This window comes from Anguilla anguilla, chromosome 1 (assembly GCF_013347855.1).
Source record: "Anguilla anguilla isolate fAngAng1 chromosome 1, fAngAng1.pri, whole genome shotgun sequence".
NCBI lineage: Eukaryota > Metazoa > Chordata > Actinopteri > Anguilliformes > Anguillidae > Anguilla > Anguilla anguilla.
In genome coordinates, this window is record NC_049201.1 from 70,516,952 (window position 1) to 70,539,723 (window position 22,772).

The window sequence follows — 22,772 nt, forward strand, 5'->3', positions numbered from 1 at the left end:
AGACCTTTTTATATATAATTCTACCATTTTAGGAGAGCAAACGTGACTGGACAAATCAACACAATATGAAATAGTATATTAACATTAACAGTATATTAACAAATTAACAGTATATTTGGGGCCATTGTCCTGCTGCAAGGTGACGTCCAATAAATTTTGAGGCATTTGGCCGGATCTGAGCAGATAAGATGTTTCTGTACACTTCAGATATTCAACACTTTAGAATCCATCCTGCCACTGCCATCAGCAGCCACATCATCAATGAGGACAACTAAACCAGTTCCACTGGCAGCCATACATGCCCAAGCCATACACTACGGCCATCTTGTTTCACAGATGAGGGGGTTCCTTCCTTTCTGCACACTTTCATCTTTCTTTCAGCTTGGTACATGTTCATACTCGTCTCGTTTGCCTCATCTATCCATAAGAATTTATTCCAGAACTCTACAGTTTTTAATGTACTTTTAGAAAAATCTAACCCGGCTATTCTGTTTTTGAGGTTTACTGGTGGTTTGCATTTTTTGGTGAACCATCTGAGGTTATGCTGGTGTAGTCTTCTCTTTATGATAGCCTTTGACACATCTATACCAACATCCTGTAGAGTTTCCTTGACCTGTTCAACAGTTGAAAACAGTTCAACAGTTTTTTTTCCACAATGAAAAAAGTCTGGTCCAAATATGGCAACGGGCCCACCTTATTCTTCTCTACATTCAGAAATCAATGGTATTAGCATGATGTAATAATGTAACATTTATTAATGATATACATAACAGGAAGCTTGCTCATGCAGTCATATACCAGGGGGCCTCTACTTACAATGTCAGCTGGAATCAGTCACAGACTTTTCGAGCCTTTGGTTGTCTAAAGCCACGTTTCCACCCAAAGTACCCGGAACTTTTAGTCCCAAGAACTACTTTTCAAGGAACTAAAAGGTTCCTTCAGTTGTCTGCGTTTCCACCGCGGCCTAAAGACCCGCGAAGATTAGGCAAATTAGCCCACTGACGTATGAAAAAGCGACGTCGTTGTCGGTCTATCTGTCGTATGATTTCTTCTGTAACCCCATACTACCAGCGAAGTAGCCTACATTATTTTCTAATAACCGGGGCAGCCCGGAGGGGTTTATTCCACTTATACAACGGGTTACCAACAATGACTATATATGGTTATTTTAGTATTTATTGATTTTTATCGACTTATTCACCTGAAATTGAAATATTCTTCCGCGGCCATTTGGGCATATTTTACCGTTGTCAAGCAAAACTGTCGTTGGTAGTTCGACTTGGACCGTTGTTATGCAACAAATAGGATATAACAGGCAGATAGTCAGATTGTAACTGTTTTATATGTCCTCTCAAACACATTCATTATGTTTTTATGCGAACGTTCACTTTCATGTCTTGACATCCGAGGCGACAGAATGCATTCGCATTTCCAATATAACTGGCAACAACAGCAGAAAACATGCACACATTGTAAACAATTTGCTGTTGAATTGATTACTTTCTCATCGTCAATTCCATATAGGCTAATCGCAAAATGACAAGAATAGAATGAAAACTCGGACTTGCGTGAAAATTTAAATTAGCAGTGGTACAGCCACCGTTTGCTTTCCATCAAAGTTACTGCTAGCCGAGCAGCGAAGTGTGCCCTCCAGATGCGAACCATGGACCATGGACCAGACATTTTTAACACCTCACTGGAGACATGCCACGTACCAGCCTGCTTCAAGACCTCTACCATTATCCCCGTCCCCAAAAAAACAAGGACCGCAGGACTCAATGACTACAGACCCGTCGCCCTGACCTCTGTGGTAATGAAGTCTTTTGAGCGCCTTGTACTGTCCCACCTCAAAACCATCACGGACCCACTCCTGGACCCCCTGCAGTTCGCATACAGAGCCAACAGGTCTGTGGACGATGCTGTAAACATGGCCCTCCACTTCATCCTCCAGCACCTGGACACTGCAGGAACCTATGTCAGGATCCTGTTTGTGGACTTCAGCTCCGCCTTCAATACCATCATCCCGGCTCTACTACAGGACAAGCTCTCCCAGCTGCACGTGCCTGACTGCACCTGCAGGTGGATCACCGACTTCCTGTCTGACAGGAAGCAGCACGTGAAGCTGGGGAAACACGTCTCCGACTCCCGGACCATCAGCACCGGCTCCCCTCAAGGCTGCGTCCTTTCTCCTCTACTCTTCTCCCTGTATACCAATAGCTGCACCTCCAGTCATCAGTCAGTCAAGCTCCTGAAGTTTGCAGACGACACCACTCTCATTGGACTCATCTCTGGTGGGGATGAGTCTGCCTACAGGAGAGAGATTGAACATCTGGTGTCCTGGTGCAGCCATAACAACCTGGAGCTCAACGCCCTAAAGACAGTAGAGATGGTAATGGACTTCAGAAGGAACGCAGCCCCACCCGCCCCCATCACCCTGCATGACTCCCCAGTCGACACTGTGGAGTCCTTCTGCTTCCTGGGCACCATCATCACCCAGGACCTCAAGTGGGAGCTGAACATCACCTCCCTCACTAAGAAGGCTCAGCAGAGGATGTACTTCCTGCGGCAGCTGAAGAAGTTCAACCTGCCAATGACAATGATGGTGCACTTCTACACTGCCATCATTGAGTCCATCCTCACCTCCTCCATCACCATCTGGTACGCTGCTGCCACTGCCAAGGACAAGGGCAGACTGCAGCGTATCATTCGCGCCGCTGAGAGGGTGATTGGCTGCAATCTGCCATCCCTCCAGGACCTGCACACCTCCAGGGCCCTGAGGCGGGCAGGAAAGATTGTGGCCGACCCCTCCCACCCTGGACACAAACTCTTGCAAACACTCCCCTCCGGCAGGAGGCTGCGGTCCATCAGGACCAAAACCTCACGTCATAAGAACAGTTTTTTCCCGACTGCAGCTGGCCTTATCAACAAGGCCCGGGACCCCCACTGATGCCACTGTCACTGTACTGTTATCCTGACCCCCACGGACACCAACAGACAGCACCTGTACTTAAAACCACTTTATCCCCTTGCACTATTGTTATTGTTTTGCACTATGTTTATGTTATGTTATGTTATGTCTGTTATGTTTTTTACTGCACTATTGTTCATCTTACTCTATTTATCTTATTTTATGTTCACTGTTACGCACCACCTGACCAAAACAAATTCCTTGTATGTGTAAACCTACTTGGCAATAAACCCGATTCTGATTCTGATTCTGATTCTGATTCTGATAAATTAGTCCATAGTCTTCCTGGTCTTTTTGTGGAATTGAAGAATGGCAGAGTAAAATTACGGCAGTCTGAAAAAGCTAAAGGGACGATTAGCCTACTAGAATTAACCTGTTATTTTACCCTGACAAAAAGTGCGGAAAGTGATTTCCAGTTTGCTTTTACTGTATCACTAATGTAAATTACGCATAACCGCATACCTCACATAACTGTATCAAAACGTTTTAAGTCAATTACAATGGGCTAAAAAAGAAAATCCGGAAGAAAATATTCAGCAACCGAATTAAACCGTTTGAATATTTTGGTACATAATATGCTGTCCCAGCATGAATGCTTAGCATTTTATAAAACGAATACTAAAGCAAGAATAGAACAGAAGAGCACACGTTATAATTCCAAGACGTTGGCTACTGCGCCGCATAACATACAAGTTTGATTTCAAGTTATTATGAAAATAAATCGGTTTGCGGCTGCAGATTTTTAAAAATGGCGGTTGAAATAAAACACTGCAAGTAGTCGACCAATCAGAAATTTTCAGTGCTTGCACCCCACCCCAAAGGTTCCAGTACTTTTGGAAAGTACTACCCCCCGAGCAGGGACTTTTTTGGGGGTAAAATAAAGTCCCCGGACCTTAATTTAGACCCTAGTTCCTGCGGTCGAAACGCACTGAGTTCCTCAAAAGGTTCCTAGTTCCGGGGTAAAGTTCCTGCGGTGGAATCTATAGAATCTATAGGCCACAGTGTGAATACAGACAGTATTGTTAGTATAAACATGTAGCATACGACTGAGCTTTTTAATCAGAGTCATTTTAATCAGAGTCATTAAATAAATCAAGTCATTCCTGTAAACTTGAGAGTGAACATTTTAGAAAATAGGCTGTATCCTTTAAATAGCTTTCAACAGCACTATTAACACAACTGATCATTAACATGAAGCTGGTGTATATAGCAATGTGTTGTTAACAGTTATGCAATGCTCAGTTACGTTGTCTGATTGTCTTTGTAAATTTCCAAGACTACCTCACTGATTACACAACATAGACACTAGTAACAAGATTATTCTGAAAATGATCAATAAATGCATATTTTAATTTAAAAGAACTGATTGCGTGTAATAAAAAGTAAAACTAAGTATTTTTGTTGGTATATAATAAAACCCTTTGATGAAGAATCGCACATACATTATACAATATATTTATCACATGCACTCACATTAACAGTCATTGAATGTTGATATCAGCCAGATAACCAAAACAAAACATAAACAGTACATCTTATGAATGTCAATTCATATCTAATATGAAATATGACAACATTTTATAACTGGATTTGCTGATAATTGAGAGTCATGCACCAAAATCTTTGGCACTCAGTAGATGAAGTTACCCTATGAAGTAAGTTTCCATCCAAGTTAGTTTCCACTGCACAAATGTGCATGCAGAGAGCGAGAATCTCTCTCTCTCTCTCTCTCTCTCTCTCTCTCTCTCTCTCTCTCTCTCTCTCTCTCTCTCTTGCTCTCTCTCACACACACACACAAACATATACACTGTGGGTGGGTGTGTGATGGTGAGATATTTTTCTCTTTTTTGGTTTTGGCAAGGTTTGAAACAGTTCATTACATTTAATCTCATCATGATTTCGTTATTCATAGTTTTGCTGATTATCCTCAAGTACCGTGAGTATTTGCTATTATTATTATTATTATTATTATTATTATTATTATTATTGTCGTCGTATGCAAGTACGTGAAGATGGATCATGTTTAACTCCGTTTTCTGTCCCTTAGAAACTGCTGATCCTATAGTATTCAAGGACATAGGGCAAAGTGTGACCATCCACAGCCGTGTCAAAGAAATAACGCTTTATGACACATCCGTCAGCTGGTACCGTCTGAGACCGAGTGGAAAGATGGAGCAAATAACTAATTTCTACACATACAAGTTAAAGGACGGTCGTTACAGGGGAGAGCTTCGCGTGAACTCTAAGGATGCGCAGCTAACCGTTTCCAGTGCAACAATTGGCGACTCCGGACGCAGCTTCGCCGCGGTGCTTTCTGAAGAAAACTTGAAACTGGGTTCCTCCACAGTTGTAGCCGTAATAGGTAAGATACAAGTGCATGCCATGGCAGAATTACGTTGGGGATTCTCCCGCAAAATTGTCTTTGTATAGATCAACATTTCTGCGATATTACGGATTGCAATTTTTGTAAACCCGAAGGTCGATCTGATAACAATTATCTGTGTATAGGAGTTATATATATATATATATATATATATATATATATATATATATATATATATATACACACCGAACAGCCACAACATTAAAACCACCTGCCTAATATTGTGTAGGTCCCCCTCGTGAAAAACCGCCAAAACAGCTCTGACCCGTCAAGAGTTTTTAAAATCATATGGAAATAATTCACCCTCCAACAATATCTTAGCTTTTAATATCCCTGTAGCAACTAATAATGTAATAAACATAGTGTAATAATTCCCAATAATGTAATCCATTTCAATTTTTTTTATGTAATAAAAAACAATTAATGTAATAAGTAGTAGTAATAGTAGTGTACTTTATTGATCCCCGGGGGGAATTTGCACTGTTGCAGCATCAAAGACAACAAAGTAACACAATCAGATACAAATTTACAATAGATACAAAATATTAGATACAAATATACAGTAGATACAAATATATACAGAAATCCAAATATACCAGAGGACACCTTCAGAGGTGGAATCCATGCCTCGACGGGTCAGAGCTGTTTTGGCGGCATGAGGGGGACCTACACATTATTAGGTAGGTGGTTTAAATGTTGTGGCTGATTGGTGTGTGTATATGTATATATATATATATATACACCTACAATAAGAAACAGCAACGCCCCGCCATGCAGGATTGCGGATAGATTAAGAGCAGTGGAAAGGGTCAATTCAGTGGCGGTAGGCAACATTTTTGTTCTTTAAGGAACAAATTTCCCAAATGTTGACACCCATGTTGGGTACTGAGTAGGCCAGCCTTTACAAGCAAAAAGGTACAAACGAATGATGTTTTGATACAACTTGATATGGATACAATTTGATGCACCTGTACCACCTCAGTTGCAAGCGTTGGTATCTTTTCATGCACTCTTTCATACTTTTTTCTGTGAGTGTTTTTAAAACACAGCAGAACAAAGTCTCGGCTATCATTGCCACGAGGACATTGTTGAAGCTGAACCTATCAAAAGTCACTGTGAATAGACTACACTCTGCATCTTGTATTTGGAAAATTCTGATTTCACCATTTAATCATATTATAGCGAGCAGCCTATAAGCAGTGTGCACTGTATAACTGGTTTGTTCTGTTCATGGATATTTGGCTCTTTGTAATGTGAACCCTACGAGTTTCAAAAACAGAAATCTCACAATATCTACATTCATTTGATAAGATTTCTCAAACTGGGAAACAAATTTGACACCATTCGACTTCAAAGACAACTGAGTTTGAGGCAGAGCTAAAATATTTGATTGAGTAGTCTTCCTTTCATCCAACCACAAATGCAAAATTCAGTTGTCCAACAATAAGTGCTTCAAAGATTCAACAGAAACAAAAGAGGGAAAAAATAATAAAAATATAAATAAAATCTAATTGAATTTAGTCACATTCTTCACCACCCCATTTGCTATTCTCCCCCAGTTACTGAACACACAACACCCCCAACACCCCAGATAGTTTTGAACATCTCCAGTTGAAGCTTATCATAAATAAACTCCAGTTTTACTCTGGCACAAATTAATCCTGAACATTACAACAAAATCAAACTCTGCCGTTTGTACCACAGAATCTTTGTGGCTCTTCAAAATAGCCAGTTTTGCCTGACCAAGAAGAAAGCTTTCAAATGTGCATCTGTGCTTTCATCCCTAGTGGACACATAAATAAAAACAGTTTCAGAGAACACACAAGACAACTCATTAAACATGGCCTCAATATTCTCAGTTATTGATTACAGTTCAGCTGTCAGTGACTATTTGTTTTTGATCGCTCCCTTGTCTTGTTGAATTATTGAGCGTGCTGAGTGATTTGGATAACACTTTATTACCTGGTTTTCAATTTTGTTTTATTCATAAAGATAAATAGTTATGCCATCGGATTGTGGGAAGTTTCATTCCTACCTCAATACGTTTTGTAAGATAGACAATGAAAATGGCTATGGAAGAAAATCTGTACAGAAACGTGGTTCTCAACTGTAAGGTCAAACAACTATGTGGTTATTAATCTAAAGCCGCGTTTCCACCAAAATTACCCGGAACTTTCAGTCCCAGGAACTACTTTACCAGGAACTAAAAGGTTCCTTCAGCCAATGGTTGTCTGCGTTTCCACCGGGGTCTAAAGTACCGCGAAGATTAGGCAAATTAGCCCACTGACGTTGTCGCCGGTCCATCTGTCATATGATTTCTTCTGTAACCCCATACTACCACCGAAGTAGCCTACATTATTTTCTAATAACCGGGACAGCCCGGAGGGGTTTATTCCACTTATATACAACGGGTTACCAACAATGACTATATATGGTTACTTTTGTATTTATTGATTTTCATATATCCTCTCAAACACATTCATTAACAGCAGAAAACATGCACACGTTGTAAACAATTTGCTGTTTTATTACTTTCTCGTCGTCAATTCCATATAGGCTAATCGCAAAATGACAAGAATAGAACGAAAACTCGGACTTGCGTGAAAATGTAAATTAGTAGTGGTACAGCCACCGTTTGCTTTCCTTCGAAGTTACTGCTAGCCGAGCAGCGAAGTGTGCCCTCCAGATGCGAACCATGCACCATAAATGAGTCCATAGTCTTCCTGGTCTTTTCGTGGAATTGAAAAATGGCAGTAAAATTGAGTAAAATTACGGAAGTCTGAAAAAGCTAAAGGGAAGATTACAAGAATTAACCTGTTATTTTACCCGGATAAAAAGTGCGGAAGGTGATTTCCAGTTTGCTTGTACTGTATCACCAATGTTAATTATGCAGAACTACCGCATACCTCACATAACTGTATCAAACGTTTTGAGTCAATTACAACGGGCTAACAAAGAAAATCCGGAAGAAAATATTCAGCAACCGAATTAATCCGTTTGAATGTTTTGGTAGCCTACGTAATATGCTGTCCCAGCACGAATGCTTAGCATTTTATAAAACGAATACTAAAGCAAGAAAAGAACAGAAGAGCACACGTTATAATTCCAAGACGTCGACAGGCTATAACCAAAAGTAGGCTACTGCGCCGCATAACATACAAGTTTGATTTGAAGTTATTATGAAAATAAATTGGTTTGCCGCTGCATATTTTCAAACATGGCGGGTAATGGCGGAAAATAAATACAACACAAATGCTACGAGTACTCGACCAATCAGAAATGTTCAGAGCTGCAAGCTCCACCCAAAAGGTTCCTGTACTTTCGGAAAGTACTACCCCCCGAGCAGGAACGTTTTGGGGGGTAAAACAAAGCCCCCAGAACTACATTTAGACCCTAGTTCCTGCGGTGGAAACGCACTGAGTTCCTCAAAAGGTTCCTAGTTCCGGGGTATAGTTCCTGCGGTGGAAACGCGGCTTAACTCTGCTATGTGAGTGAAGGTTATCAGTTCAGCAAATGCTTGAAACAGGAGGCATAACTTTCCCTAAGTGTGTCCACCAATCAATGTCAGGTTATAATTAGATTTATTTAACCAGGTAGGTCAGTTGAGAACAGGTCCTCATTTACGGTGATGACCGGGCATGTAATTTTAATTTCCCATTGTGGTTTCATGAGACCCATTCTGCTATACATCCCGTCTCTCTTTCTCCTCAGATCCCAAGAGCCTCCCTGCAATGCGCGTGTTCCTCGGTCACACAGGAACCATTCTATGTGAATTGAAAGGCGGGGGTCCACACTGGAGTGATCCTCAGTGGGAAACAGATGATACCAAAGACGGGCTGACGTTGTCGGAGGCCAAAGCTAAAACTTTTGTAGATGAGCACGGCGCATTCATACAGTCCTCCATCCTCTCTTTGAAAGACAGGATCCATGGTTTGAACTGTGTATGTAGGCACAGCACTGGAGTCATTATTCGAACCCGGGTCATGCAAGATAGTAAGAAAATGTTTTTTTTCTCCCTGTTTTATGCTTTATCTTCTCATGTTCTGTCTCCCTTTCACTTATCATAATTGTCTGGTTATTAGCCAACTCTCCCCAAAATTTTAAATGTAACAATTGTAAGTAGCTTCACGGTGTAGTGCATTATTTTTGCCTATTTAATCGCTTTTCCACTGCATGGTACCGGCTCAACTGGACTCGACTCTACTTGCCTTTTGTGGTTTTCCATCGGGCAAAAGTTGTGGATAGTACCTGGTACCTGGTACTTTTTTTGGTATCACCTCCGTCAAGGTTCCGAGGTGATACCAAAAGGTGACGTGAAACACAGCAGACCACTGATTGGTCAGAAATGCCAGTGTCATGTGGCGTTGCTATGACGACCAGACGACCAGCTACATTGACGGGGGTACTATCTGCAGTGGAAAACTAAGTACCTGGTACCAAAAGCGAGTAGAGTTGAGTTGAGTCTAGTAGAGTTGAGCCGGTACCATGCGGTGGAAAAGTGGCTTTTATGGTCCCAGTAGCCTATGATTTTAATCAAGTTGCCAAACTTAGCCAGGGTAATATATTGAGTTCTGCATAATACATACACAAATTTTAATTAAGATGTTCCAAATCTTAAGTTAAGTATTATAGATAGATAGATAGATAGATAGAAACTTTATTGATCCCGTAGGGAAGTTCCCTTAGGGAAATTCAGGTTTCCAGTGAGTACAGCACCATAAGTCAAAAAGTTAACAAATTAAACATCACACATCAAATATCAAACATAGAGATAGTAACAATATACATAAAATAAATAAAGAAAATAAATAAAGAATAAAGTAGCAGCGGTTATATAAAATAGCAGCGGTTGTTCCAGTTTAATTAAATAGGTAGTAAACAATAAATAATGAGACTGTTCAGTGTGATGATGATGATGTTCAGGTGATCAGGCCTAACTCTACTTCCTCAGACCTCAGACCTAACCTATCCTCCCCCACCCCCTCCTCTCCCTTCCAACTTTGGAGTTGTGCAGTCTGATGGCACGGGGAACAAAGGAATTTTTCAGTCTGTTCGTGTTGATCCTCGGGAGCAGCAGCCTGTCGCTGAACATACTTCTCTGGTTGCTGATGACAGTGTGCAGGGGATGGCTGGTATTGTCCAGAATTGCCAGCAGTTTTTCTAGAGTCCTCTTTTCCGCCACTGTCACCAGGGAGTCCAGCTTCACGCCGACCACAGAGCCGGCCCGCCTGATCAGCTTGTCCAGCCTGGAGGAGTCCCTCTTTGATGTGCTGCCCCCCCAGCACACTACAGCATAGAACAGGACGCTGGCTATTACCGACTGGTAAAACATCCACAGGAGTTTCCTGCAGATGTTAAACGATCGCAGCCTCCTCAGGAAGTACAGTCTGCTTTGGCCCTTCTTATAGAGATTGTCAGTGTTGTTGGACCAGTCCAACTTGTCATCCAGCACCAGCCCTAGGTACCTGTAGCTGCCCACAGCCTCAACTTCAACCCCCTCAATTTGGACTGGATGGGGGCGTGGTCTGGACTTTCCAAAGTCTATGACCAGTTCTTTTGTTTTTGAGGTGTTGAGCTGCAGGTGATTAGTGTGGCACCAGATGACAAAGTCCCTCACCAGACTCCTATACTCCTCCTCCCGTTCCCCCCTAATACACCCCATGATGGCCGTGTCATCAGCAAACTTCTGAATGTGACACAACTCAGAGTTATAGCTGAAGTCCGAAGTGTATAGGGTGAAGAGTAGAGGAGCCAGCACAGTCCCTTGGGGTGCTCCTGTGCTGCTGACCACAGTGTCAGATGTGATGTCCTTCAACCTGACATACTGTGACCGGTCTGTGAGGTAGTTGGTAATCCATGACACCAAGCGGGGGTCCACTCGTATCCTAGCCAGTTTGTCTTGAAGCAAAAGGGGCTGGATGGTATTGAAGGCACTCGAGAAGTCCAGAAACAAAATCCTGACCGTGCCACTTCCCTTGTCCAGATGCGAGTGGGCCCGATGCAGGAGGTGGAGGATAGCATCCTCCACCCCAACTTCTGTCTGATATGCAAACTGTAGCGGGTCCTGAGCATGCTGCACCTGAGGCCTGAGGAGGTTGAGGAGGAGCCTCTCCAGTGTCTTCATGATGTGTGATGTGAGTGCCACCGGTCTGTAGTCATTCATCTCACTTGGCCGGTTCTTTTTCGGAACCGGAACGATGCAGGATGTCTTCCACAGGGTGGGCACTCTCCCTAGTTGTAAACTGAGGTTGAAGACGTACTGTAGAGGCTCCCCCAGTTCAGCGGCGCAGGTCTTTAACAGCCTGGGACACACCTTGTCCGGGCCAGCTGCTTTCCTGGGGCGAACCTTCCTCAGTTCACTCCTGACCTGGTCCGCAGTGATGCAGGGAGGGGGATGGGAGGTGGGCAGGGAAGAGGGGTCAGCTCTGGAGTTGGTTAGAGGGGGGTGGGGGATGGGTGGAGGGGACCGGTCGAACCGGTTGAAAAAATTGTTGAGCTCGTTCGCCTTCTCCACTGTCCCCCCCTCTACACTGCTCTTCGCTTTGTAGCCTGTGAGGGTTCTCACACCATCCCAGACCTCCCTCATGTTGTTTGCCTGCAGTCTCTGTACCTCCATCAAAGATACAAGACTATCCAGGATCTATAACACTCATTCTCAGAGTCTGTGTGTAATTATAAGTTGTTTTGTCATATTGGGACGCTGCTTCAGGCAAGGATCAGTGCCAGCTGCTGCTGTACCTGTCTCCCCTGGCTGTGGTGCTGCTGCTGGTGACTGTGACAGCCAGTGGGCTGTGGGCCTGGAGACGGAGGAGGCAGAGCCCTATAGCACAGGTCAGATATTCAATACAACTGTCTCCTGAAATATATCAAGTATAATGCTGGAGGGAAGAATGTGCTTTCAGTAACTGAACTCTTTCAAAGTCATTTAGCATTTTGTCCATAATATCACATGGAATATTTATTCCACAACTATTAGTATTTCCTCTTTTAAAAAATCTCTCCCTCTCACTCCCCCCCCCCCTCTCTTTCTCTCTCTCTCTCTTCCCACTCCCCCTCTCTCAGGGAATGGACAGCACTGACAGGATCTAAATGAGTGGCATATGTTAGGAAGCTGGATTTGAAACTCAGGGGTTGTAGGTTTCATTCCGCAATGGGACTCTACCACTGTACTTTGGCACAATATGCCAGCACTGTTTCAGTACACATCCAGCTGTAAAAATGGATTGAGTGTTCACAGAAAGTCATTTCGTCTGACAAGAGCATCTGTTGACTGCATAAAATGCAATGGGGCTTGAAGGAGTTTTATTTATTCATTTATTTTTGAATGAATAAATAACAAACTACTTATTTGTGTATGGTGAAGAGTCATGACATCATAGTTTACCGATTACATTTTTTTTTGTTCCATATTTTGGCCCTCTAAACTTGTACTTGAATGTTTAGAGGATAATGCTCTGCAGCTTCATTATGTTCTTTACTAACCACTGGAGATATATTTTTATTTTTATGTTGGTACCCCTCTGTTATTGGAAGAAGACCAAATCTTTCTGTCCAATTTTACAATCTGATACGGAGTGTAGCACAGTGGGTAAGGAACTGGGCTTGTAACCGAAAGGTCGTAGGTTCGATTCCCGGGTAAGGACACGGCTCTTGTACCCTTGAGCAAGGTACTTAACCGAAATTGCTTCAGTATATATCCAGCTGTATAAATGGATACAATGTAAAATGCTATGTAAAAGTTGTGTAAGTCGCTCTGGATAAGAGTGTCTGCTAAATGCCTGTAATGTAAAGTAATGCTATTACATAGAATTAAGTTTGAATGATTTGATTTGATTGTTTTATTAGCCTACTTTTCTGTTAAATGTATATATTGTACAATTGTGTTGCACGTTATATTTTACTTGTTGCAACTGAATTAAATAAAAAGCTTGACTGGAGGAGATCATAATGACTGGAAAAAATTAGTTTCAAACTGTCTATTTCTTTTATCTGTTTCTTTTACATTCTGTGGTCAAGGCTGTGGTGCTGTGCCAGACCATGGAAACATTTCTAATTATAACTGTGTACAGGCAACAACACTTTCAGGTAGTCAAGAAACGGAAGTGGACCACTACCTTCACACACACTCAAAGTCACTGGTGACAAGATTTGGCTGAATGATGGCACTGAGTCTCTTCATCAAGGTCTATTGTCATCATTGTTTTGATAAGCTTAGGGACCATAGTGGCCAATTGTAGTCCAACATAAAATCACTTCATGTATTAAGTTGAATGTGTATATATGTGAGCTCTCATTGAAGCTGCCAGCCATTTAAAAGAACAAAAGGACTGGCTAGAGTGAGGTGCTCATGTGAGTGCAGGTACACGAACGTATTGTAATTTATTTGATCATTTGGTTTGAGCAAAAATACTTTTTTCACAGTCCAAAGACAAGCAGTTTAGTAAAGTCTGTTAAAGTAATGTATAAAGTAATGTTATACTATACCGGAAAAATATACCACTGAAACACTTAAGCAGTAAAATACAAATATTTCGCATGTGACTGTACATTGCGTTACTACTCTAACATAACTGTTTTCGATTAGAAGCAAAGAAGCCGTTATCTTTTTTATGTAGCCTACATGTATGGAGTTACGCTCACCCGTATGTCTGTTCTACGCACAAATAAATAACTGCTGGGTTGATCATGGATGGAATTTGGACAGGCGTTTGTTGTTTTAAGTAAAGGTCAAAAAGATCTTTAAAAAATAAAAAACCCCAGCCTAGATGTTGTTCGTGGGTAAACGGTTAAAGTTGCAGCATGTAGGTGGTGACACCGCCTTGCGTTGAAGTGGTTCTATTTAGTCAGCCGAGTTCAGGTCAGTTTTGAGTGGTTTTGTAGTTTCGAGTCATTTAATGGCTATGAAACGGTCATGCTTTGTGTGGAGAACGTATGGTCCATTCCGAATGGGAACTCGACCTTGCAATTATTGCGCGAGAAGGCGAGACTGAACTTGGCCCGCAAGCACGTTCCTTATCTGTAAGCGGTCAGTCGTCAGGTGAAATCAAACCACTCTGTTCTGCAGACATGCCACATGTTCTCTGTCTCCTGCTCTTCGTGCTGTCCTGCAGTGAGTAATTTTATTAATTATTTTAATAATATAAATAATGTGAAATAAAATACGATGTGAATGTGTTCTTATTTATAAAATAATAATAAAAACACGTTAAATGTATGAGATATTTGTACAGTTTTAGGTATGCCTAAACTATTTTCTGCCATTGTCAATTATCGGAGTCTTCGTAATTTTTAATTGTACAAATAATTTAGAAACAAATAGGCATATTCGATATCGTTCTACAAGTTTGTATGTAAAAAGCAAGGGCATAACAAGGAATGTACATAAGTACGTAAAAAGTAAAATTAAATAAAATTCCACTGAAGCGAGATAGAAAGAAGTGACAATACAAGACAACGTGTGTCACAGTTAGGGATCAAGAATGTCGTAGCTCTTACCGGAGTCTTTTTGCATTCTTCCTTTTCATATATTCCATATGTAAACAATCAAACAGTTCATTATGAATAATGTAAAAGTTAGGCGAAGTCTTTAACATTTTGCTTTGTTGATAAGAATTTCACCCATCAGAACAACATTGTTTAATAGAATAATGAAATTAACAGATTATTATGTTTTCATCAGAGAAATTAATTATGTTAGTTTTCAACTATTCATGAAGATCATCCCAAAATTTGTGACTGTATATACAAGAGAATAATATTTGGACTACTGTTTTAATCTCATCTGGACAAAAGGTATAGGCCTATTATCATTTTCGCAATTACACCTGAGCCTGACGTATTTTTTGGTAAGGTATATTCAGTTCAGTATATTGAAATTGATTCCTTCCACTGTAGAAGGAATCGGGAAGTGTAGGTAGGCCTACTTGCTTTGTAATCTTTTTATAATACACAGTACAATGTCCAGTGTTAATTCAACTCAAACAGTGTTGATTTAACTCTTATCAGAAAACATTTGTCCCACATTCCTGTTGAATTAACATTGGACATTTTACTGTGGATGGTTCGGGAAAATAGAGGTTATGGAGTTTCGGTTTGAGACCACTGTGTTTAGATCTGCTGTAAAACGTCACGAATGAATCTGTGTGACAGTTTGTCATTATTGAAGAATAGACCATTGATGAACAGAGGTGGAATAGATGGCATTGTAGATGAGGTAGGTGCCTTTTCTGATATCTATCTCTGTTTATTGCAGCCAATTCTGTGACCTGCTCGCTGATATTCGCCACAACGGGCAAGGACGTCACACTCCGCTGCCAGTGTTCCAAGAACCGGAACTGTCACGAGGAGGTTATCCGCTGGGTTCGAATGGACTCGAATGAATCACTGCAAATTATAGATAATAAATGTGAGCAATCGCCCTGCCGATTCGCCAGAAAAACATTAAATGGCACTCACGTTGTACTCCTGACGATTGCTCAGGTTGAACCAGGGGATTCTGGTCGATATTACTGCGTAGAGCACAGCAAACGCGACATCCAATTTAACGACAACGGAACCCTTTTAATGGTCGGAGGTGAGTAGAAACCCCGTCCCCAAACAGGCCTTCTGCTGACAAGAACTTCCATTGGAAAATAGGTCTTGGCTGCAGGCTAAAGTACTGTGATGTGAAAGGACTGTGATTTTGCCGTGTAACATCGTTTAGGAGTATAAAACTAGATCATTAAATGTTTCAGAATATGGTCTTTATAAGCAATTAAGAAGAAAAAAAAAACATGCCAAACACGCCTCACTCATGACAGGCTAACTACACAGTAAAATGTTCAGTGTTAATTAAACCGGCGCCAAATGTACCTTGTTAAGAGAATTAATACTGGACATGTTACTTTGTAGTATATCTTAAGAAAGTAATCCATGTAAAAGTTGCACGCATGTCATTTTCTTAGAGTAGGCCGCAAGATCCGAAACATAGGCTATAGCAGGTCTTTGGGAAAACAGTGACCCTGAGGGGATAATAAATGCACCCAACATTTACTGGCACCTGAAGATGCAGTGTGACCTGTACCTGTCAATCAGGATGATTGTTGCTAGTTTATAGTTTCACTCATCATGTGTGATAAAATAAACTGAGCTATCATCTAGACAGTAGGGAGTATTTATGCAATCATGAAGGCACATTGTGCTTAAATTATTTAAAAGGTTTTCAGCAGGTAGTTTATTGATCTATTGTATTCTGTCCCTCCATTTCGTTATATATTAGTAGTCACTGAAATTATACGGAAACATAGAAAGATGGAGTATTATTTAACGTTTATTTGCCCTAATCTGTTGTATTGTTTTTGAGCAGATGTCTGGACAAACAGCAGTGAAGTAGATTTGCTGAATGAATGGACGGGTGAGGGTGGAAGCCCAGAGCTGGATTGGAGTGAAGCTCAAACACCAAACAGTAGTCAAGAGTTTATGTCTAAATGGAGGTATGAGACTAAAGAGAGTGCCCTTCTGGATGTACGGCACATTGAGTTGCGCTGTGTAGTGACCAGACTCAGTGCCCCCTGGGTAAATATCTACTGGCGGTCGACCCGCGAATCATGGGAAAAAACTGGCCAGACCTGGTCTATGACAGACACCGAGAGAGGGTAAGTAGGAAATTTTTGCATTCAAATGGACTATTCTTATTTTGCATAAAAATATGCATTTGAGGGCTTTTGAGTCGGTCAGTTGGTGAAGGCATAAACATAGCTATCGTAAATCTGAACCTGTCATTACCTAACTATAACCTGCAGTCCGCAGTGCAGGGCAGAATTAGCCTCATCCTACCAGGGGTTGGGTGGGTTAAGTCATCTTGAGTTAACCTTACATGAACTCCACACATTAACAAGGTGCCCAGTCCAGTTACTATCAGTGAGAGACGCATCTGTCCTCTGACTGGTGCTTGTTCTCTTGTAGTAATGGTCCCCAGATGATCTACCTATGGGGATGGATTTGGATAAGATGGTGAAAATGGATGAAGAATTGTGGTGTGAGGTCCAGGTTTGGGTGAATGTCTCTGTTCAGAGCCCAAAGTTTTCATTCCGTCAGCAAACCCATACTGACTCTGGTTAGTATGAGTACACACTTTGTCTATCTGTCTGTCGGTCTGTCTGTCTATCTAAATGACATCCTGTTATGAATAGTCATCATTTAAATAAACAATTAAGTACATTAACTGTCTGTACTTATGTATCTTAATTTTTAAAAAGCTAAACATCCGCATGTAGGTAGATGTAGGCAACCAGCATGAGAACATGGCACACTACAATCTAATACAACATCGCCACCTGCTGTCTTGGGATGTTATTGCACTTGAAACATACTGCATAATTCTATGTCAATTAATTTATGAATGAATGTATGAATGTGTACAATATGTCATTGTAAATTTAATATAATAGCCTTGATTGTCAGTATGTTTGTGTATAGCTACTATAATAGTCCAATATGGTTCTATGTGATTTTCAGAATGGTGCAATGGAGTCCTATATGGTGAAATAGCCTTTTGTGTGCTCTGTGTGTGCCTTCTCACCCTGCTCATCTGTGACTGTCTCCGCCACCAGCACAAAGGTATGCTGTTCATGCTCCCCTAACACTGAAGGAGAAATGACATGCCGGTAAACACCACATGCAGTGACTGAAAGAAATTAGAGGTGTGAGAAATTAAAGGTGTGTTACTCCCCTGTGTTTCAGGTTCAGAACCATCAGCGACAGAAGTGTCACCAACACTGAACTCTTGCGTAAGCATTTCACATGTACTGTCACATGAACAGCATCCTCCCATAACAGAATAAAGTATTTCATTTAGCTAAAGTTACAAATCACATCCATGCATGTCTTTGCAGAGAGATGTGTCCTCGGACATCACCTATGCTCTGGTTATCAAGAAACAACCCAAGACAGAGATGACAAAGACAGAAGAGCAGACAGAAGAACAGTCAGGAAGACAGACTGGTGTACAGCGAAGTGAGACACAAATGTGAAGAAAGAGTACTGCATGGGTGAAAGACAGAGATTTGGATACCTACAGAAAGACCCGCTGATACTGCAAGAACTGCTTGTGGGGAGAAGGAAAGAGGGGCAAACAAAGACAGGCAGTCAATTAGGTTTCTGAAAATTCTGTGTTTCTGTCATTGTAAACTTGCAGGGTTTGTCATTTCTACCCAACCTTCTAATTTTGGGGAAACATTAACAGAAATATTTGCCTCCGTAAGAACAGTGCTTCCTAAATGTTTATTACATCACATTTCGTTTGAAGATCATTTTTTCTGCAGCAAGACAAAATTAATGTGCTACTTGTCACAATGTTTCATAATTTTTCTGTTGATTGATGAGAAATGTGCAGACTGTGCTGGATTTATCTTAAGTGAACAGTTTTGGCAATTACTTTGTTGCCTTAGCTCATGTTTTATATGATGAATTATTCAGTCATTAATTATTAAAAATGTTCAATTTTTTTCTCATCTCAAAATAAATTCCTGTGATGCTAACTGTGCATCTTGTTTCTGCTATCTGGAGAGTAAAAGATGCTGATATTATATCTGTGTTACCAGCAGATATAAAAGGTTTATGTTCAGATGAAAGAGAGATAAAAGAAAATACAGTGTGCCGTGAAAAATGCAGTTCAGGAAGCAAACTATTCTTTAGGACAGACTGAGAAGGAGGAGGAAATCGCCAGACCTCAAAACATTTGTAAATGTAGCTCAGTCTTAAGGATTTGCAATTTGCATGTGAAAATCAAGAAATACGAAGAACACGAAAGGACATTCTAAAAGGCCTCATGTGAAAACTGCTTATGGGGGCCAAAACAAAAATTTGATATTGATGGAAAAAAATGGATGTGTTCCCATGTGTTGGACACTGGACACCATAGGACTTAGTAATGGTGAAAAAAATGTATATCCATTCAGTCTTTAAAAATTAATTAAGTGAAAAACTGCCAAAGAGAGTGCTTAATGAGTTCATTTTAAACAGAAAAACTGAAATAGTCAGTATATTCAGAGGGGAATGTGCAAGATAAATCAGGAAGTATTTTTTTAACCATCAAAGTTGTAATTTAGGTGAAAACTAAGGCTTAATGTAGTTTAATGACATAACATCATAGTAAAGACATGTATGTTTTATTCAGGCAGCAGGGGTATGTACAGAGCAAAAATTTCAACTCAAAATAAACTTGTGGCCAAAATTGTGGCCAAAAAAGCTAAATGGCCTAAAACTGGTGTTGATCAATCTCAAAAAAGCTCTCCCAGAAATGTAACCTGGGGCCGAGAATGTCTAATTGCCACACCCAAATTTGGAACAGCAACTGTCTGCAACCACAGCCATATTGATGTGGGAACCTCACTACCTGGGTCTGCCCCTTTTGCACACAGAGCTCTACGTTATGAAACGGACGTAGCCACCTGCGTCTCTTGCCGAAGTCAGAAAATGAAAGCCAGGTACAAGAAGCTCTAAAAGCTGTTGAAAGGTTCTCATCACCCATGTAAAATGATGGTATGCCGAAATATACCTGAACTATACTATTTTATACTTGAAGTATTATTAAAGTTTATATGAAGTGTGCTGAGTGTACTATTACTTTCTACATGGGGATCTGATTGTGAACATGAGAAAATGTGCACCATTGGCTTGGAAATGCTCTCCTGGCTCAACAATACCTGACTTCCCTGTTAGGGACACGGTTACCTACCTGGGGACAGGGATTAATAAAACCACCAAGGATATGAGGGATATGAATTTTAATTCATAGTTAGCGAGAGATCTCTTTCTGCATTCTAGGACTCTGTTACAATTGCAGAAAATCTTGCAAGAGTGTCATATGTAGTCCAGAGCATTGCATTTGAAATTAAGCAATGAATATGAGATTAAATTATTGACTATCATCTTTAATTTGAGGATATTTAATAAGATAAGATAAGATGAGGTAAGATAAGATAGACTTTATTAATCCCCAGGTGGGGAAATTTAGGTGTTACAGCAGCAGATAATTTACATCGACATTTAATAATCCATGAAGGAATTACAGACCTTTTTATATATAGTTCTACCATTTTAGGAGAGCAAACGTGACTGGACAAATCAACACAATATGAAATAGTCCATATTTAGTACTTTGTGGCAAGTTCTTTGCATTTGATGACTGCCTGAAATCCGCAACCCACAGACATCACTAGATGCTGGATATCTTCCCTGGTGATGCTCTGCCAGGCCTGTGCTGCAGCCATCTTCAGTTCCTATTTATTTCTGGTGTGCTTTGCCTTCAGTCTTTTCTTCAGTAAGTGAAACACGTATTTAACTGGATTCACCATTGGTATTTGACTTGACCAGTCAAGAACATTACACTTTTTGGCCCTGAAAAGCTCCTTGGTTGCTTTAGTAGTATAGAGACACACACAAGGTATGGTCACATTTCCTGCTTGACATTATATTTCTGAGATTTTTATGTGTATGTGCCTGTATTTTTAAATACATTCAAGCTTTTCAGCTGTAACTCCTGCTCTCTCACCACATGGGGGAGCTGTGGTTAAACAGGAGCTGTAGATTATTCATGGGGCTGTGTGAGGCTTCTTCTCTTGACAGAGAACATCCTACACGATGCAAAACCACAAAAGTCTGTCTGCATTGTTTCCTGTTTTAAACATGCATAATTAACTGTTCACTGGTATAACATGCCTGGGACTTAACAGTATGTTTGGGGCCATTGTCCTGCTGCAAGGTGACATCCAACAAGTTTTGAGGCATTTGGCTGGATATGAGCAGATTCATCTGCGCATTAGGCTATAGAAACTGCAGGGGGGTCATTTATAAAATGAACTTGCGTGCATACGCGAAGTGAAGACATGACGTAGAGCCACAACCGTTTCCACGGTCAAATCAAGTCATGTTGAAATTTTATAAATCACTACTTTGACGTGATTTTCTACGTACGCGTCACAAAGTTGATCTAAAATACGTTTTATAAATGAGGCCCCAGATGTAGTAACCTAGTATGAAAGTTCAACGATGTCCTCTATTCTACTGCCCGCTTGCAGGCCAGTTTAGAGGGTGCGTCACGTGCATATTGCGCCCGAAAATAAGCAGCTTATTTTTGTGAATTATAGGCAAATGATATTCGAATATATTCGAACTCTAACTAATTACAAAAGCTAATCGAACTCAATTTCATGGCACTTTTGACAGCCTTATCATGCAGTCATATACCAGGGGGCCTCTACTTACAGTGTCACCTGGAATCAGTCACAGACTTTTCGAGCCTTTGGTTGTCTAATACCACAGTAGACTAGACTAAAATGTATACAGTATTGTTTTTACTCCTTCTGGAAACGACTAATAAGGGGGAAAATCTAAAATATAATTTTAGGTTTAGTTCAGTTGGTTCATAGTTTGCCAGTACATTCTAGGATCTATAGGACAATGTGAATACAGACAGTATTGTTAGTATAAACATTGTAGCATAAGACTGAGCTTTTTAATCAGAGTCATTAAATAAATCAAGTCATTCCTGTAAACTTAAAGTGAACATTTTAGAAAATAGGCTGTATCCTTTAAATAGCTTTCAACGGCACTATTAACACAACTGATCATTAACATGCAGCTGGTGTAATATAGCAATGTGTTGTTAACAGTTATGCAATGCTCAGTTACGTTGTCTGATTGTCTTTGTAAATTTCCAAGACTACCTCACTGAATACACTATATAGACACTAGTAACAAGATTATTCTGAAAATTATCAATAAATGCACATTTTAATTTAAAAGAACTGATTGCGTGTAATAAAAAGTAAAACTAAGTATTTTTGTTGGTATATAATAAAACCCTTTGATGAAGAATCGCACATACACAGTACACCTTATGAATATTAATTCATATCTGATATGAAATATTACAGCATTTTAAAAAGTATAACTGGATTTGCTGATAATTGAGAGTCATGCACCAAAATCTTTAGCACTCAGTAGATGAAGTTAGCCTATGAAGTAAGTTTCCATCCAGGTTAGTTTCCACTGTGCAGAGTGCGAGAATCTCTCTCTCTCTCTATCTATCTCACACACACACACACACAAACACATACACTGTGGGTGGGTGTGTGATGGTGAGATATTTCTCTCTTTTTTGGTTTGACAAGGTTTGAAACAGTTCATTACAATTAATCTCATCATGATTTCGTTATTCATAGTTTTTCTGATTATCCTGAAGTACCGTGAGTATTATTATTATTATTGTTGTTGTTGTTGTTGTTGTCGTCGTCGTCGTATGCAAGTACTTGAAGGTGGATCATGTTTAACTCTGTTTTCTGTCCCTTAGAAACTGCTGAAGGTTTGGATAACCCTGCTTCTATAGTATTCAAGGACATAGGACAAAATGTGACCATCCACAGCCGTGTCAAAGAAATA

General features: G+C 40.5%; 1 protein-coding gene across 1 annotated transcript in view; it reads left to right on the forward strand.

Moving 5' to 3' along the window:
* Positions 1 to 15,695, forward strand: part of LOC118220860 — a 36,102-nt gene extending 20,407 nt beyond the window's left edge. The window contains exon 5 of the mRNA XM_035405228.1: positions 15,604 to 15,695. The gene's annotated coding sequence lies outside the window, so the exon portion shown is untranslated. The remainder of the gene's footprint in view (positions 1 to 15,603) is intronic.
* Positions 15,696 to 22,772: the final 7,077 nt, after the last annotated feature.